The sequence below is a fragment of the Anopheles coluzzii genome, chromosome 3 (assembly GCF_943734685.1).
Source record: "Anopheles coluzzii chromosome 3, AcolN3, whole genome shotgun sequence".
NCBI classification, from domain to species: Eukaryota; Metazoa; Arthropoda; class Insecta; order Diptera; family Culicidae; genus Anopheles; species Anopheles coluzzii.
The window spans coordinates 12,099,836-12,120,131 of record NC_064671.1 but is presented as its reverse complement, the minus strand read 5'-3'; the positions used below and the strand labels follow the sequence as shown (position 1 = coordinate 12,120,131).

The window sequence follows — 20,296 nt, the reverse complement described above, 5'->3', positions numbered from 1 at the left end:
ATTGATGAGGTTTTTGTCGGTGTGCAGAGCACAACTAGCTCGCACTGCTGCAATCCAAAGCCACAAATCCTGTGGGTGGTGGTGGTAAGCCTATATCTCAAGCGCATCTCGTTTGAGACCCGTTTCCAATAATGTTTAGTGCACTTGACGGGTGCACTTGCCTTTTGTGCGGCGTTTGACGAATGACGAATGATCTTGATGCGACGGAGCTTGTTGCTGAACTGCACAAGTCTGTTTAAGTTTTTAATTAATGGTGGCTTGTTAGCTTTTTGCATGCCATCAATCATTCGTCGGTACTGGCAGGCAGCTTATCGGCAATCGGAATCAAATTGAGCTGGGTAATTATCTGCTAGGTAAACACTGTGAGTGGGGAGCGTTCGTGTTTGTCGAATCAATATTGAATGGGGCGATGCAACATGTATGTGATTATTGAAAATGCTATTGGATGCGTTATTTATGATCAAACGATGGGACCATTTAATTCCCATGAAGCATCGGGAATTTCTTTGTGCATTTTCTCCGTGCTTATTGCTCTGATATAAACAAACAAAGCTTTTATGTCATTTTTGTATTGTTTCTTTTATTAGGTTTTTTATCATATCTGATGGTTAGTATCGAGTTTCATAAATTTAATATATTTTTTTTCTTTTAGTCTACATTACAGAGTGCGAAGACTACGTCGTCCTTGGTCGAAGCTGTAGTGATTGATTACCTATTGAACATGCTCTAATTGGACCATCCTGGCTTTATTCTACTCATACATCACAAATAGTCGACTAACCAGGTTCGTTTGAAGTTTTCCATTAAGTTATAGTCATCAAAGGAGCAATCATCCCACAGTTATGACAGTTATTAAGGTTGTGTTTATGAAAGTGTTTGCTGAAATATGCAAATTGGTACTATTTGAATTCTACATTATATATAGAATATTAATTTTATATTCTCGTGTCACGTAGCACCTGTTTCGGAGAAGGTTGCCAAGGTGATAATTTTGCAAAGTTACAAGTTATTGACATATAATATAAAAAAAGTTAACCACACAATGCTCTATTGCACTTCTAGCAGAATCTCTAATTATTTTTCAATCCCACATTTTTATCGCGACCATTTAATTATTATGATTACAGGGTTTCGAATCTTGTAACTCTTGTAATCTTGGGTCACTTGAATCACTTAGGTGAATGATGCAAATTGATAGTGGAATGTTGCAAATCGGTAGTGCAATGTTGCAAGCATACTGTGGTAAACTGCAATCAAATAATGGAGTGTTGCAACCGAATGGGGGAATTTTGCAAATTATACTGTAAAGGCCGGGGGATACTGTACGTACTCGCTAGTGTATTTTCGATGTTCACTAGCGCATCTGGTGGCGGCTGACCGAAGCATTTTGCCAAACAATTTGTAGCCGCTTCAGAAAATATGTTATTTTTCCATGTTTTGTACTTAGACGGACGAGAAAAGTTTTGTAAAAGCTAGATGCACATGTCCTACACGTATTGCATCCATTTTCATGACAAAAAACGATAGAAAAACTACTTAATCTTAAGATTCAGCATGACCATTCCTTCGATGACGAAAAAAGCTTGCACCAGCCGCCGCCAGATGCGCTAGTGAAAATCGAAATTACACTAGCGAGTACGGACAGTGTCCCCCGGACTTAAAGCTGCAATTATATTTTAGCAGCCGGTGCAAACAGCTTCGAAGTGATACCGATGCTGTTTTCTAAAAACCATCATTTTAAATTGTTTTCGTGTGGCATCCATCTGTATACATGATAAACTTAATGAAGTCTACCGTGGAGTCACAATTGAACGTGATAAATCAGTAAAATTAATTAAATTTTTTTCGAATGTTTATAGCAGCACTCACAGTCTAATGACAGCTCCACAGCATGTTTGAAAAATTCCCCTAGCCGGCTGCAACATTCCATTATACGATTGCAAACCTCCGCAGTATGCTTGAAATATTCCACTATCAATTTGCAATATTCCCCTAAGTGATTGAATTATTTAATTATAAGATTCGAAACTGTGTACGCTAACTTTCTTAAAGTTACAAACACTCATTCTACAAAGAATGTAATAAAATTTAAAAAAAACATAAGGGAACTGTTAAACTGAAAACTTTCTAACTCATTCTACACTTAAATGAAACGTTAAAATACTGCACAGTTGTCAAACCAACGCATTGATTTTATGAAAAAAAGGATATGCAACCTGTTGTGATAACGTTTCGTATCTTTTGTTTACTTGTCCAAAACAGACAAGCGTAAAATACACGTTTAAAATGAACTATATAATCATAATTCACATTATTCATGATACACATCGTGTTTACACATTCCGCGTTTTGTAAACTAACAACCAGCTGTTTTTTGTGCAAATTAAATGAATTTTTTGTTTGCATGAAGGAAAAAAAACTCGCCATAGTTGGTCTGACTCACAAAAACTGTATATTCATTGCAATATCAAAGAGAATGAAAAAAAAGACAAAGTCCTATAGACCTACCTGTGCTAAATGAAAATCGTTTTCCTCACGCAGAGAACATGATTTGCTACACTCGTTCTGGTCAAATAAGTGGAAACGGGGAAAAGAGGGTGAGGGGGGGGGAGTGGAGATGGGAGGGGTAAAAAGCTGCACTCAACCATACCATGATGTATGGTGCGCCGTGCCTTTTAACGGTGTGGAAAAAATAACACATTCATTCTGGTCGCTCACATTCATTGCACGCCGGCGGCCATCGTGCCCTCTTCCCCCCGTTGTGTGTGCAGTGCGATGGCGTGGGGATATTTATGTTCACATAAATAGCGATACAGCACGCTCGAACATGGAACAGGAAATGGCAGGGGGGGGCGAAAGGGGGAGGATTGCCACCAGCGTAAGCGGTAACAATAATCGGCACAACGAGAGAATCGAGAAGTAAATCACACGAGGAAGAACCTACAAAAAATTGCAAAAAAAGAAACATCAATACAGACTACTCGTCCGCAACGACTACCTCATTTCACCAGGATTTCAGACTGTGTATGACGACTAGGGTGATAGAGAGGGAGACAGGGAGAGAGAGAGGCTGGAATTAGCCGGGAGTGTTTCTACGGTTCAACGGAGCAAAAGAACCGTGTCTTACCGGTGTAGTGGGACGGCCGTTCAAGCAATTATCTATAACGAATCGATGGACTTCCCACACCCGAAGCTGATGTGTGACGTGTTTCATGTTTCTTCGTTTCCTGCTACTGCTTGCTTTCTGATATGAAAGCACGGCAAAAAAAAAAACAAAACATTGCAAGAGGTATCAAACGAATAAAAGCATACAAGGATGGCTACACATGAATGCGAAGTGCGTGACTCGTCGGGGGTTTATGCTCCTCTCGTTTTCCTCTTGATTGGTTTCAAACGGGAAACGCAAAGCAAAAGCAAAAAAAAAAAGATAATAAAACAGACACCTGTACACCTCAATAGAGTGGAAAATGTCACCAGCACATAGAGAGACACGGTGCACGACACAGTCATGACAGACGCGTCGGGGACACTTCAATCATGATAGCCGCGGGGTAGCCCGATGTCAAGCACACCGCACCGTAATATCCGAGCCCGGGGTACGCGAGTGGCAAACATTGATCACTGTTGGCACATATTAGTTACCCGGCTTATGGGACGGATCAAAACTCATCGAGCGCGCGCTTTCGGGCCCTCGGGCACAGGACACACGGCGCAACAGACCGTTTTGCAGTAGCGTGTGTGTGTTTGCCCGTGCGTCGAACTCATTGGACCGGAATCGATCGAGTTGATGGAGGAGATGAGCAAATTTGCTGCCGGTGCTGCTGCTGTGTTAAAAAGCGCACGATTGATATTCGGCTTTGCAAAGTTCCCGCACAAGTGCCCGCAGGCTGACTGCTAATGCTGCTGGAATGGAATCGGCTGCAATCGGCTTCGGCACTGCGGGAACATGTTTCATGTTTGGCTCATCCCATCCATCATTTGCACGGAAACAAACCCCTCTCACACGATAACGCGGACGCGTGGATTTGTGCGTGTGTGTGATGAAGCACCATTTTAGGCCTTCTTCACGCTTCTTTCCATCATCCGTCGACGCTGCCGATGCGCACAATGGCACTGCCTAATTGGTTGTCTCAATTTGCCAAATGGCTAAAGCGAGAAACCCGCCGAAGGAGACGCGAGTTGAGCGATGAGAATGCAGGCTTCATTCACTCACACTTCATTAGCTCCCGGCAACATGCGTGTGCGTGTGTGCCGCAATCCGAAAGGAATGATCTCTACTGGGGGAAAGACAGCAAGAAAGGGCTCACGAAAAATGAGCAAAAAGAGAATGAAAGGGAAAGAAAACAGAAGGGGGGAAACCAGACACACGCACTTATTCATTCGAGCAGAATCATCCAATTCGAGCGATCGATGTAAAAACGATTCTTCCTCAAGCACTTTTTTATTGTTGGCAGCAAAAAAACGGGGAAAAACGGAACGACATTTCCCTTCCACACACACACACACAAACACTGCTCAAACTGCGGTCCCATTCTTGGGCTGTGTCACCCCCCCAATGCGTCGCGACAGCCAATGTGTATGCACATATAAATTCCGCTCCGCGACGTTCGCATCTGCAAATATAATCTGACATGTTTAATGTTTGTTGCGTATTGTTATGACATAATCAATTACTCTGGTCCGGATTGGCCTCGGCGCGACCGTCACACCCTCCAGCAGCAGCTACCAGAATGCCGAATCAAACTGACTGTCATCGTCATCATCGTCATCCCGTGTCCTTATGATGCTTTGTGGCGCGCTTCCGCCTCCCTTTTCCCACATGCGGGCTATCAAGATGGCTGGCCGAATAATGGTTCGGCCCGCATCAGACTGCTCTTGTTTGTGTGTGCGTGTGTGTGTGTTGTTCGTCACCCGACTCTACACCAGTGGATGGCACAATAAAAGGGTACCGTGCAGCGGGTGATTGAGATTGGGAATGGCTTCCGTGAGTGAAAGCGGAATGAGTGAAAGCCCGATAAAGCCCCTCAATTCACTGACATCGCATTGATCGCATGGGGGGGGGGGGGGGGTGTAAATGCGGGAAAACAAGGAAGTGTTTGTGTGTGTGTGTGTGTTTTCACACTGACACACAAACGCTTGCATCGAAGAGAGTTGCGTGTAGACACTCGTCTCCATCGTAAGCCCTTTGCTTCATCTTCAAACAAATTCCCGCCCGTCAGCAACTGGGCGGCAGGGGGATGATTAATGGCGAGCATGATTTGTCCCGATGAGATGCTTTCACAGAGGGGGTGTGCACGAAGTGTATCAAATCCATGCGACCTTCCCCTCGCATAATCGACTGCGCGCCCACTTGAGCGGGATGCAGGAAGAGCCAGCAGTGCCATTGAGGATGACGGGGACGTTTATTGTCACACGCTGCGCGACTCTTTTGCTGCTAGTGCAACTGTCAATCGTCTGGTGGGTAATGCTGTCACTGTTAATATTCGGAAAGTTTGATTCGTTCCGGGCATGTACTTTGAGCGTCAGAACAGGCTATTAGTGATGGGCAATATCTTCTTGAATCCTTCTGTTTTTTTTTAAAGCTTGACTGGTAGAGTTGACTGCTGAATTGTTAAGGCGTTACAAACGATATTGATGTATTTTTGAGTGTATGCTTTATCAATATGAATTTTTGAATTTGTAAGAAGACTTATCACACGACATATATGCACCCTTAAGCGGAATTTTTAGGTAAGGTTTGTTACTGGAGTAACAATACCAGTATTCCAATATCCTAACATAGTTACCATTGGATGCCTTTATACTCTGGCATTTTTGATATTTTAAGTCAAAATCTGTATTTATGCAAGGTCCTGAACCCCGAGTAATGCCAAGATAAGAATCCAAGCTACATTGAAAGCCAGATTGAATTGTTGGTAATGCTGCTAGCGAAAGTGTTGCTCCGTCGCAGCGCCCAACGTCCGACTATTACGAAACGATCGATTTTGTCGTTCATGTTTGAATGCGGTTCCTTTATATAGGTTCGGATCTCTTGTATACTATTAAGTTGCTGACCGTATATAGGTCAGCTAACTATAACTATGACTATTCTCATAGCAAGTTCTTATTTATACTTAATGCGACATATACATATGGTTTACGAATTTCGTAGGGTAACTTCCTCGATTGAACCGGTTGGCCAAGAACGGTTGACTACCCGTTTATGTTTGTTGCGTTTCTGAAGCGTGTTTTGCTTGAAATGTGTTTTTAGTTGAAGTGTTTTTAATTCACAATGAGGCCGTACGCAACGGTTGGTACGTTACGATAATATCTGATATCGGGGTCCTTTCCGGTTTAAGTTGATAGGCTGAAATTTCAGCCTGCCAGCTGTTTGTATTGTATAACAGTTTTCGAGCAGCTATCTAAGTGGGTATAATATACAGGTGGGCTTATCCCAAGGTGTATGTATTTAGAAGGCAGATTTTTATTCTGCCTGAATGAAGATTTAAGGAGCGTTTTGTGTATTATTCAAGCCTCCAAAACGCTTGTTTGAGCAAAAGTTTTCACCCGTCCTGTCAAAAAGTGATATTCAATTTTGGTTATAAAAACCATGCTATGAGACCACCTGTACTACATACACTTTGATTCTAGATTCCATCACCAGATCTCTTTAATGCACCTTGGGATAAATGTAAACACCACCTTGTTTTGCCATTTGTCGAGCAGGTACTCGAATCTAATTCTAGCTTTGAGGCTATAATAATCTAGACTGAACATTGCAGACTAGTTTTATGTGTGGTTTTGTATGGAGTGTTTACATGATTTCAGCCTCCAACTGTCAAACTCCATACAAAAAACTGACTAGAATCGTGAAGGGCCCCATTCTAAGATTCTTTGTTGAAAAGAAATTCATGATAATTCCATTAGCGAAATCGAGATCCCCAATTTGTTTGGTTCTGAAATCCAAACCTACCAAGACTGCTTTAGAGCTACGTCGTCTGTTTAGTTGAAGTTTTGGAACTACCCTAATCCTCCAAACAATTTTAAGCATCTGATGCGTTGGGTTTCATCTGAACTCAGACTCTGAAGCTGAAAGTAAGCTGCTAGTTCCACTCCAAATTGGACTCGGTCTCGATACAAATCAACAGCACAAATTCCTGTATTGGAATTGCAACATCAAGCGATCTCTTGAACTGGGCCATACTTCCCATCGCTACAGAACGCTTGATAGCAGAGACTCCGGTTATAAAGCTTCCCCGGGAAACCGCACTGAGCCTACCTATTCCGTGTGCGTGTCAGTTGCATGGTTGCGACCGATACGGATGGATTTGTGTACACTTGACAAAGTAATTGGATCGCACATGCAATGGTGGTTGCATTTTTATCCCGAAACCCCTTCGCATTCGAGCACGATTCCATCGAGAGTTGCAATGTATCTGCTTTAGATACCTGCGGCAAAAGGTAAATAGTGAGGGTGGTGCGAGTGTTATAGTAGTGGTCGTGTGCGAGAAACCGACATCACATTTCAGCACTGGTGGACTGCTACAATACCCCCTCTCTCCTCGCCCACGTTTTCAGCGTAACATTCATATCAATTAATTTACCTTTGCCCGGAATTGTGGAGCACACATCTTCATTGGAAAGCAAGACCCCCCATCGGGACATTGCAGGCTTGTGCTTTCCCTGGTGCGTTGTACTACTATTAGTGAATAGAGCGGTAGAGAGCTTTGTTGCTTTTCGGTACCATTCCTCGAATCTGGTAAGTAGAGCATCTTCTCAGCCGTGGGGGTTTTTCGTTTAAAAAATACACATTAAGCTGCACGGAATGGAATGGAACGGTTTAACAAAAAGCTCATTCACACACACACACACATATACACTTCCAGAGACCAGCAGTAGCATCAGCAGCAAAAAAACCACAAGCACTTAGGACAAATTGTGCATTTGCACAAAGCACTCATTATTTATGGTGCGTGCTTTCCGGAGCTCCCAGCCGAGCTTGGGCTAGGCAGTACAAAAACCGACCGACTCATCGTCCAAAAGGCTGTGACTGTATACGTTTACGGAATACAAACTCTCCACTCCAGGGGAGGTGTTTTTTTAGCCCTGCTCAGGAAGCACAGAGCTTGAGTAACCAGATACAGATACACACACACACACACGAAAAAAACACGAAAAACGTAATTCAAAATGCTAACCTTACCTCCTCCGATTCTTTACCACACGACACGAGACGTGCCGACTATTAGTCAAAGTAAAAAATGATTTAGCAAATGTGAAAATCCTACCATTTGCAACAGGGGGACTACCGTCAAAAAGATACTGCATGTGTACTGAAACACACACACACACATGCTGGAAAGGACACCAACTAAAGAGCACAAATAGTGTATGCGCTCACACTTGTGTGTGTGTGTTACTCGGTCCTCGGGAACGTAAAGTCACCGACCAGAAACGGGGAGAAAAACACACGAAACCCTTCCGGTGCCGTGACCAGGATAACTGCAGTGGCCTATAACGGTAAAGTTCAGGTAGCAGCAACAGGACTGTTCTTTTGTGTGTGTGTGTGTGTGTGTGTGTGTGTGTGTGTGTGTGTGTTTGTGTGCTCTGTTTTGTTACAAAAAGGGGGTTTCCTTTTCTGCTCAGTGCCCCCAGATACTTTTTGTTCTGTTTCATACCCAATCTCCAATCAGCGACGAAACTAGCGCAGTCGGGGCACTAGTAATGTTTCATTTATGTGCGCTTTTGCATTACTTTTTTCCCACTTTTTGTTCTCGGATGGTACGTCGGATAGTATTTAGGGTAGAGTTTCAGCTGCTTTGCACACTTTTGCTTCATCGGTACCCATCCTCCCCGTGCACATCATCCCGTGATGTGTTATTTTGTTGTGCGGACACACTTAGTGCAATACGAGATGATCAACCTATCTAAGGAGGGATAATAGAAATTGGCAAAGTGGCAAATACTATCGCTTGCCATCACTTTCGTCCCTCAACACACGGAATTCCCCTGCTTGGTTTTTCGTTTCCACTTCGCCCTCACTTCCACGTCCGAGCGTGCAAAACAACTCGAGAACAACGGTACAATGGACATGGAGAGCTCTTTTTTGCTCGAAATAAACAACTAAATCCACTCCACAGCCGCGTCCTTCCCCGGTTTCGATTCGCGGCTCAAACGCAGCACAGCACGAAGACGGACGGAAAAGTAGTTTCCTGCAATTGCGAGAGCACCGCGTCCTGGCAAGTCCTGGCAATCAGTTTTAGCGCCGGTGCTTCATTTCATTCGTGCCACGCTCCTTGGAGTTTAGTTCCGCGAAGCGCTTGGTTCCGTTTTTTTCTCACCACGGCATTCGTTTTTATTTTCGCTCCTCACAAAGGACACAACTTTTAACCACACACAATGACAGTGTGAGAATGCTCATATTGAGGGGGGAGGCTATAAGACAGGACAGGTATTTCGAGCGATCGGGAATGGTTGTCCTTTTTTTTTGCTGCATAAAACAAGGCAAATTGCAGCATCACCATACAAAGCAGCATGGCTCTGGGTGGTGGGTGGAATAATCGTGTTAAGGAAAATAATCGATATTCCCGGTTCGAACAATGACTCTTTGTTCGGAAAATTTCCAGGTAGAGGATAGGAAATATTAACAAAAAAAAAAAACTCTGCTACCTTTCAACCACTACCGGTGTGCAAAACGCTATAGTTTACGCCCCGATTTCCGACCGGGGGTTATTTGTTTCACTTTGCGCTAGCGGAATGCGGTTTCCCCCTGATCGAAGCATTTTCATTCTCATTTGCTTCCCCACCGCACTCTTCGCGCACCTAACAAACCAATAGAAAACCAATAATCAGGACGTAAAACTCCCAAACCCGCCGGTGCGGAATCGGAGAATGCAATATATACTGCCCTTCCCTCGAGACGCGCGGAAGAATCACACCGGAAATCGGTTAAAATGTCGTAAATCCTGTCTGCTAAACGTGGTTTTTTCTTCTCTTTCTTCTTCTACTTCTTCTTCTTCGTCTTTGTCTTCTTCTGGATCTGTTTAAGTACTGTCTGCGAACTGTATTCCTTAAGTTAGCGGCGGCAAATGGAAATATCCCCTAGGCGTCAAACGGCTAGTGCCACAGACGAGCGTCTCGCACCGAAAGACACCGATCAAGAACTACAGCAAGCTGAGAGCTAGAGCAAAACGCTATTCAATGAAACGGGGAAAAGAAATTACAAACAAAAAGAAAGTCCCGCACAAGAAAAAATCAATGTTTTTCACGTTGTGCAGCGAAGTAGCGTGTATCGTTTTTTTCCCACGAGAAAAGAGCTGAGGTTTCATGTGACATTGAGCGTGAGCGGCCGGGATTTGTTACTTTCGAGCGGCGAGTAAACACGAAGAAAGGTCTCCCTACACACTCTCCGCCTTCGACAACAAGTAACAAACACTGGGGAAACTTTTACACAGCGGAGCTTCCATTCTTCCTTTCACCGGCTGACATTGAACGTAAAGCGAAAGGGTGTCCCCCAAAACCTCCCAGGAGAAGGCACTATGGAGGAAGACAGATATTTGCGACGCGGTTTGTTTCCCTTTTTTCTGACCTTATATTGTCAGTGTTTTGGAGCAGATTTCGTGCGGAGCTGCTTGCGGGATGGAAATGCTTTCGGAAAGGGTTCAACGGTGCTGCCGATGGGAAACGCAGCGCATTTCCCGGGAGGTGTTAAAAAATGCACGAGCCATTCTCACGCTCATACCACTCACACACACACACGGGCGCTCCAGTACGCACACAAGCATCCGGTTGGCGATGGCCAATCTGCAAAGCACACTTTGTCACATTTCATCACCACGATGACAGCAGCAGCTCTGCTGGTGTGCTGCTGCTGGAGTGCTTTTAACCCTTCATCACGCGCGCGCGCTCCTGTTTGTGCATTCCCTTTTCCATCTGTGCCTTGTGGATCACTCTCGCTTTATCCCAAACTACACCAGTTTGAAGGCCGCATCACTCAGCACGTTCCCACACACCACCCAAAGCGGCGGAGATCATCGTGCACTCGTGCAGACGTGCGCGGATGCCCTTTGGAGGACGCCCGTTCTGGCTTGCTTCGCTCGTAAATCCAATCCTATTAAAGCTACTTTTTGGACGCCTCTGTGTGCTGCTGTCGACCGGGTTCTTCGGGGCCGGAGTGAGGCGACAGTGAGCTGGATTGGTGGATGCAATGAACATCAATTTCCGGTTCCACTTTCCTTCACTCACGGCACGGTAGGTGAGAGCAAAAGCAAAGCGAAGCCGCCGCTCAAACGGGCGTTTGTCATGGAAACGGGCATTCTTGCTTCGCCTCGCCCCACGGAACGGACTTGCTTTGGATCTATCTTCTAGCGCAAAATCACTCCCCCCGGTGGTGTCGTACGCAATGAAGCTAAAGACGAACGCGTGCTCGGGATGGCGCCTGAAACTCCCACGAGTATCTTCGTGCCATTTAGCTACATATCCGGTGTCTGGTTCGGCACCCAAGAGAGTTCTCTGCCAAGATGAGGACTATTTCGGTCCTTCGCACACGCAGGGGCCAGCGCAACGCACCGAAAGCTATTAAGGCTTAGGGCGTAATTAACTTAATACCGCTTATCTGTATGCAAATCTTGACTCTCATTTCCTGTCAGCGCGCGCGATGAGGAAGTTCCCCGTGCGAACCGGCCTAGCGCGCGCGGTTCGCTGTTACGTTTCGTAGCAGCGTCCTAATGAGAAAGCCGACCGACCCGGTGGACGGGATGAAACTGTCCAAAGAAGCTGTGTTGCGGAGATGAAGAGATGAGCTTGGGTTCCGGGAGGGGGGTTCCTTTTTGGAGCACGATAAAAACGCCGGCTTTACACAGGCACCCACAGCCACAGCAGCTGCCCGGAGATCGAGATGGAGATGTACAGCAAGCAGCGAACCTTCAAAACCCGGATACAACCGCCGAGATGAAGATAGCAAACCCCTTGATTAATCCTTTCCGCTGTGGAGACGAGCTACGGCTGAAATGGGTTTGGAGGTGTGTGTTGTTACTTTGCCCGTCCGGATATTGTTTCAATCCGCGTAGCATGACAACCGACCATATCGCTCCCATGCCTCTCTCTCATATACACGCGCTCCTTCCAATCTCGATTTTTAACCCCACGATCCTGCGCGTACACAGCGCGCGATAATTTGCCATTTTGGGGCGGGTGTGTATGTGCAGAGAAGCAGCACATCGGGGTTAGGAACTCCCGACAAAGTGTCCCGTGGTGAGGGGAAGTTGGCAGTCTTCTTGCTCCAGAACAGCCAGCTCAACGTTGAGAGACAGGAAGCTTTACACGCGCGGAGGAAATCATTTCGGCGCGGAGCTGCAAAACCGGAAAGATAAACACATACTTTGTCACGGAAATGGGTGGGTGAGGTTGATGATGGAAAGGTGAGGGGTGGTTGGGTGTACTGACGACTACATGGAATGCTCTGGCGGAACGGTTTTCGTCGGGAATTTTGCGCAATTTTGCTGAAGGTCTCCTCCGGGGATGTTTTGTCGGTGGAGGGTCGGTGAAAATTTGTAGTGTTTCGCCGGGTTGTTGATAAAGAAAGTTTACTGCTCGAAGCGTAGGGTACTCGGCACCCAGCAGTACCCCTGATGAAGGGCAGGATGTGTACCGGTAAGGATAGCGACCGGAAGCGGAACGAGAATTGGGTGCATTGAGCATGAGGTATTTGTCGTGCTGCTGCTGCTGCTGCCGCTACCGTGACTTGCTCTCTGGGGAGATTCATTCTGGCTATATCCGTTCGACGGTGGCAAATTGGATTCTTTACGAAATTGAAACTTTTCCCTTTCCTTCCGTTCATCCTCGTCGCGCCCCCGTCTATTCTGGAATGGGAAAGTTGGGGGCCGTGTATGCAAAACTCTGCCTCGGCGCTGCCTCGGCGAATGCGGGCAACGCGAAAGGATGATATTTTCCAAACACACTTTCCCAGGAAGAATCACCCAAGAGATTCACGGTCGCCACGGTCGTGCGGTGGGGTTGGTTGCCTGCCGCCCGTGCGAGTAGTAGCAGCGTGTCGTGTACGGCGGCTCTTACTCCTCACCATTAGTGGCGTATTCGCGTGTGAATTAATTTGAGTCTTCCATGATTATCTTGCTGCAGCTTCTCGCAGCACGACTTTTTTATTTTCATTTTGTTCGGTTTTATGAGTCTCTTTTCTTCTTCTTGTTGTTGCTGCTCCTCTTGACATTGCTTCTCCGTTCTCTTGCTGCACGCTTGGGCAGCAGAGGCAGCAGGGGCATCCCCAGATCGGTCTTACATTCCCGTACACTTGAGTAGAAAACTTTCTCTCCCTAACGAGCTTCAATACACCCCGCAAAATAAAAACTTGGCGCAATAGCATCGCATCTTCACTTGGGCAGCGACTTTGGTGGGGAGAGAGAGTGAGTGTATGGGGGTAAGAACGAAACTGCGAAAAATGGCACACAAAGTGCAAATAAAACAAAGACGCCGGGACATAGACGATGAGGCGCAAGGCGCAAGGTGAGCTAAGATTGTGAACTTTTGCCTTTCGCCACGCGACTGGCCTTGTCTGTGTGTGTGTTTGTGTATGTCTGTGGATGCGTTCGGTCTGTTTTGTCTTGCAAGCTCTTGAGGAGGGTTTTCTTTCGCCCTTTTTTTCTTCTTCCTACGTCAACGACCACCGGAAGGACGACCGGGAAATGATGCTGCTGCTGCTGCCGTCGCGCTTGTGGTGTGAGAGTGGAGTGATCTTCGCGCATTGTGTTTTACATAATCTGTACGAGGCGTTGAAGTGTGTGCACTCCTTCCGCGCGCAACCATCAACGGATGATGCCCGTTTTTTATTGGCCCTTTTTTATTAGCGCGATTTTATTTTTACAATGAGTTTTCACACACTCACTTAGTTTCGGGCGAGGTGATGGAAACTGGAGCACAACAAGTTTCTTCAGCTTTTGGAGTTGCTTCGCTCGAAAAAGCTTGTACCGGGGGAACATTTTTGGCGGTGAATTTCTGGGAAAAATGTTCGCCCCCTTGAAGGTGTGGAGCAAGTTTGGGGGTTTTGAGTTTAATAAAAAAAAACCCTAACAGCGTACATTCCCAAGCGGGAAAAGAAATTTCAGTTTTCTTTTGTTTGCTTCTAATTTTTCTAGGTTTAAATTTTCGGTTCAACTCAGTTTTCTCTTCGTCCCAGGGGAGGGTTTCGGTGTAATTTTCCTCGCATGTGTTTGGTCCGCGTAAAAGATGAATATCAAACTTAACGAATAACTAACTAACCAAACTTTGTCAGGGGAGGGTTCGACATCCTGTTGGAGAGAAGTTTGAACTACATCAATGCTTTGCATGAAAAGAATTGAGACAAAGGAGTGAACAAATGAAGCGGCGTTTGATGACGCGCTTGGCATAAACCTGAGAAAATGCTCCAACAAACATGAAGGCTGAACAGTGGGGCCTGAATTTTTAATAAAAGTTTGAAGCAAAAAGCTTCACTTGAGAACAATCATTGTCCATTGATCCAGTTAGCGTCAAACAGCAAGAAACAAGTTTTTTCTGACGCTATAAATACCGATTTCTGTGCGCCTTTTGATTCTACAAACCATGATTTGTTGACCGCTCATCTAGCAAAATATAGCACAAATGGAATGTTGGTACACAATCGATATCTAGCTACATGAGCAACAGGCCCATAATAGCTGGCAACAGACCCATTCGTTCAGAGACCACTATGAGCCGATGCTATCGGAAGCACTTTGTATGCTAAAATTTATGTCACGAGAATCGAAGGTTTGCATAGATGCGTTAATAGTTTCAAATTCTGGTCTGTGCAAATTGATCGACCCATTTGTAAACACTTCAAATATATTTATCTGACGGAAGTCTCGAAAGCCTGTATAGGCCGGCATGTCCGCGTAGGACGTTACGTCAAATAGAAGATGTGACGGATGACCTATGACAGAAGTTCGAAACGTCGAGTTCGTTCGGCGAATGACTTCAGAAGGAAGTTTCGGGACGGTTTTTATTATCAAGAGACTTTGAGGATTCACATGAGGTTATCACACGGTTACAAATTCAGGTTTCGAACAGAAACAAGCACACTGAGAGCCTATTGAGGACTTCTTCACACAGCTGTGTACTATTGACAGGTTTGAATCAATTCTAGTATTCTTCATTGTATTGCAATTCCACATCAGTATTCTTCATTGTATTTGTTGGGAAATAAATGAATAATAAAGTAAATAAACAGTATCTTTTCGTAAGGTTATGAGATTACAGCTCCAAATAAATATCTAAGTCTCACTAACTTAGCCAGACATCTCGCCAAGGATTTAACTGATTTACTGTTTGGAATAGACGATAGAAATTTGGCTGAAGCTCTAAGCAAACATGTAAATATGTCCTGAAGCTGGGAACAGTAACCACCAACTTGTAGGCATATTTATGCTATGATTTAGATTCAATTGGAGTACTCAAATAATGTGGTCTAATAAACTGAAGTGAATAGTAAACTCAAAAGTGGGCTTTCCAACACAAAAATCCTTGCCTAAGCGACAAAATACTTTGAATGCAGGAATAAAACACGCCTGAATTATAGCCGGTTTTTACAACGCGTTGTGAACTACGACATTTGAGGAGTCAGCAAGGATCGTAATTCCTGCAGCCTATAGGCCTACATCCTGGTGGTAGTCCCCTATCTGGAAAATAATTCCCTATTGTCAAACAGTCGGAGATTATCTGCTACGTCTACCATGAATGCATCATATTAGATTGTGCTTCTCCATTTGCTGCTGTGCGGGATTGTCTCATAGAATGCTTTACTGCGTTTGAAGCTGGTACAACAGGTCTTGTTTCGAAGGCGGCCCATCGTAGCTTTTGCTGATCTACGTCCCATATCATATTTATATTCTTTAAAAAATCATCTATAGAAACTAAATCCCCCCCTTATGCCGCAGATTATGGCACAAAACTCACACATCACTCGTATGGGTGTGTGAAGGCAAACGGATTCGAATGTGGAAAAATAAACAGCATAAGCCCTTCTCTTCTACTTACGTATGCAAAGTACGTTCCGGTGGATTGTAGCGCTCGATGGCTGCTTCGGTTCGTCCTGTCCCTTCTGTGTCAATCTGCATTATTTTGCTGCGTCTCTTTGCGCTGTGCCCCGGAGATGCTGCCCGGTGCCGATACCGTTCACTCTAGCCGGGAAAGCCTGCTGGAAAAGCAAACATATGTGCGGTTTCGGTTCAATCGGAAAATCTCAACCGAGCGGGAAAAAGGCACATCTTCACAAACGGCATCCGGGAGGGTGCAATGGTGGCGGTGCAGGATAAACCGAAGAACCACACACACAACTCACACAGCTTCAACTGTCGTTCCCAGTGGTTTTTTTTTTCGCCCGTTCTCGATCTTCCCATACCAGCGGCCGTTCCCTACTGCTGGCTACCGTTCGATGCGGGAGTGTTCCATTTTCCCAAGAAAATTATGCAAATTCCTCGTCGGTTGGTGTATTTAATAAACAAAATTTCTATCCGCAGCGGCTCCAAAGACAAGCTCTACTAAAGCTCTCTTTGATCCAAAGGATCTCCGTTTGGAGCCGGAGACTTGCTACTAGACCCAGAGTACGGCCGAAGAAAATACGGCTGCAACGTTTCGGGCAGGGGGGGGGGGGAAACGTTTGTTACCGTAACACAACTGACCCCATTTCACGACCTCCCGGCCGCGCGCCACCTTCAATTCAAAGCTGTTCTGGTTCACTCGGGAACGGTCGTCTGGTTCTGGAAGGCTGGAAATCATTTATCAGCACAAATCGTTCCCTGAACCGTACCCTCCCCCGGAGGGATGTTATGCATGTAACTGAATTTTGACTCATTTCCTTCTGTGCGCTCTGGCCGGTTTGGCCCCGAGTCGGAATGGATCTGGCCCATCGCTTTCGAAGCATGCAGATGAGTAATCGAAGGGACTGCCATGGGGCACATGACCTCCATCCCTTCTGCTGTCGCAAAAAGAAGAATGGCTAGAAGCAGCTGCGGAGGGGGAGTGAGTGCAAAACAAATGTACTACACGTACACAAGAGTTTGGTTGTAGTTTTGGTAAGCTCCACCCTCGTCCAAACAGTCCCGAACAACGGGGTTCGTAGCGGTACAGCGGGAGCTCGAGCAGCACACATTTTTCACATGCCACAACAACGGACAGATTCTTCGGAGATGGAGAAGATATGTTGCATAACGCCCGGAGACAACAATGCATCGCCGCCCGCCGCACAGTCATCACAAACATGCTGAGGTTCTCGGGCCTCCGATCGCCCTGGGTAGCTCGAGACGGGCTCCTGTTGGTAAATGATGATAAACATCGCATCGGATGTTCCGGAGGGGTGGAGGGAAGAAGGGGAGTAGCTTACGACTTAAATCTCAGCTCCGGTAACTTGATCACCGTAGGACAAGCTCGTGGTAGATCGGTAGCAGCTCGGCAACTTTGCCACTGTCGTGTGCTGTGCTGGGCAAAAACACGAAGCAAGACAACGTGGCAGTGCTGTTGTCGTGAGCCCTGGTTTTGTGCCCTGTCGTTCATAATGTAACCAACCCGAAGCAGCAATGCTTTTGATAGATTTTGATTATGTTCCATCTTCCCTCACCATTTCCCTTTCTCTGCGTCCTACCCGAGCATTCTCAGCCGTTGGTTCCGCCAAGAGGGCCGGCCAAGAATGGTACGTATATATGTCCCCGGTTACATTTGCACCGTTTCCTTTCGAGATTTTCCACTGTGAAAATGTCTAATAGCGTGTAACCGTTACTACCGGTGGGCATTGTTGCTGCGAAGAGCTCCGTTTCGCACAATACATTCCAATATCAATCATCGCTCGGTGCGGGCCAAAGGGAAGAGTGCTCTTGTGGGGCTGGAGCATTTCGAGCACGACATGATACAGAGCTAAGAATGAGGTTGAGCCTTACTTTTCGATACTGGGAATTTCGGATTGCTTTCGGATTTGGCTCGTGAAGTTGAAAGTGGCATTGTATGCTGTGTGTGTGTGTATGTACATATGGAATGAATTGTTATCCTGTAATACTCGACCCAAACCCGCCACAGAGATACAAGATTGCGAAGAGTAAAAAAGCGGCTTGTTACGTTACCCTTCAATTGAAACACCTTCCGTTCTACAGCGTTTCCACCCCGGCCAGAGGGTGCTCGAGTGCTCGGGTGAGCAAACTCCCATCAGAACATCATCATCAGCGCATTTGTCTGTGTGAAGTACGTGTGTGTTTCAATGGGGTGGATGAGTGTGTATATGTGTGTGTGGGAAGAAGATTTATTTGTTTGTCGTATGGAACACAATATCTGTCAGGATGTGAAAACGAATCGGGTTTTCCGGACGGCAGAAAATGGAAGGAGCGGAAATCCGACAGCAGCAGCAGCAGCACGGGGTGTTACGTATTTTGCGTAACGTAAGAAGTGTGGCACAAGTGGGATATGCCTGCGGTTTGGCTAGGTGAGGGTGAAAGTGGCGGCTTAACGAGAAATTGTTGGACTGGTGCCAATCGGCCTTGTATCCCGCCTGTCAGCAATTACTGCCCGCAGCGTGACATTTATTCGACATTATCACATTTCGATTGTGTGACGCAACGGAAGTTTTTTGCCGAATGGAAGGGTGGGTCGGAGCGGAACGTGAAACGAGAGCTATTCATCAGAACCCAAAGTACTTAATTTTTGAGGCGAGACTAGGTGAGTTATGGCATCGAGTGAGAAATTAGGTGGAACGAATTACACGGCAGAGAGAAAGGTAGAGAGAGGGAGAGGCGAAGAGTGTGTCATTTCGCTGGGATGAAACCGTTTATTTGTAAGAGGCGTTTGCTAGTGGTGTAGAACGTAGGCGTTTTATTTTAATGCTTTTGATTGAATGATGTTCATATTGTATATTTCAGTACTAATAATGTATCGTACTTTATCGAGTATAGTGCGCACTTTTTTCAAACAATATTATGACAAAGTATTATCTGCGCGTTACAGGGTTTCCGCGTTTTTGTTTTGGTTGTTTCCCGAAATTTTTTGATGCCATATTTTTTAGGATTGTTCCGACCGGATTTTTTGGATCATTACTATTGATTTGCAATAGGACGATTACAACGATTTATTCATATAAGAAACTTGTTGAACTATGCTCTAGAATGCTCTAGAATCAAAATCATCAATACTATAAGTGAACAATAAAGTTCAGAGTGATTATGGCTCGCGTCATAACTTATATTGGTATTTTTTCGATTCTTTCGATATTTATAACAAAGGCAGAACGATAATTGTTCTTGCCTTAAAACATTTAGTTGTAACATTTAGATGAAAGCCGTTTAGCGAGAAAGGTTGTAAAATAGTTGTTGTGAGACAATTATGATAAACAAATTTTTAAGCATGTTTGTAAAATTTACATTAAAACAACTTCAGTGTCTATTTCTGTTTTCCAATTGTACTACTAGATGAAAAGCTTCGAAAAAAGTCTGGGCATTGCTTGTACTTAATTATTCTTGCCGAAGAGTAAATTCATTTTGATTGTTTGGTGATAGCTCCGTGCATATTCCGTTTTTGATGGGATGCAACCAGTGCTGCAAAATGTCACTGTCAATGTCATAACAAAATCTGACTGAAACAAAATCCATATCAGCGTCACGTACTCAATTTTGATAATCAATTGTGATACACAAAACGTTTAGTTTGACCAATACACGCTTGGTGACATTTTAGCAACCAACGTTTGGTTAGTCACTTTGGTATGACTTTTTTTTACTGTGATCAATTCTGCAAAATGTCACTCACTCAGTCGTGACAAGTTCCGACTGAAACAAAATCATGTCAGCGTCACGAGCTCTACTGCAAAGATCAGAGGCGAGCCTCAAACAGTTGGTGCGACCATCGCATGCTTGGTGACATTGTGTGCAACCAACTCGTGTTCAATCACTTGGTCGCGACATTTTCAGTCGGTGAACATCACGATAGTTATGGGAGATGTCCGGTGCGTGCGAGTGGTTCCAAGAAACAAAATGAGCATGTTTTCTCGCTCTCGTGATCTGATTTGAGCTTCGTTTCACTCATGAGTGTTGATGAATGAAACAGTGGCATTTGGCAGCACTATTCACCGCCAGAAATCATGATTATGCTTGCGCCGACATTAAGTTAAGCTTGTCAGTCAGAGTATCGCTTTGGACTCAAGTATTCACATGTCGTGTTCTGCCTGTCATAACGCACTGTTATTGACTAATGCGCATCAAGCTACCATGGATATGTTGATTGTTTTCGTTGGTGAAATTTCTCGTGATACTCATGACATTTTGCTGCACTGGAT

At 45.2% G+C, this 20,296-nt stretch overlaps 1 protein-coding gene across 4 annotated transcripts in view; it reads left to right on the top strand.

The window, feature by feature from the left end:
• Positions 1-658: 658 nt before the first annotated feature.
• Positions 659-20,296, top strand: part of LOC120956406 (locomotion-related protein Hikaru genki-like) — an 89,913-nt gene continuing 70,275 nt past the window's right edge. The window contains exon 1 of one of the 4 annotated variants that reach the window (XM_049608444.1): positions 659-784. The gene's annotated coding sequence lies outside the window, so the exon portion shown is untranslated. The remainder of the gene's footprint in view (positions 785-20,296) is intronic. The other 3 variants (XM_049608447.1, XM_049608445.1, XM_049608446.1) reach the window with 3 other exon arrangements.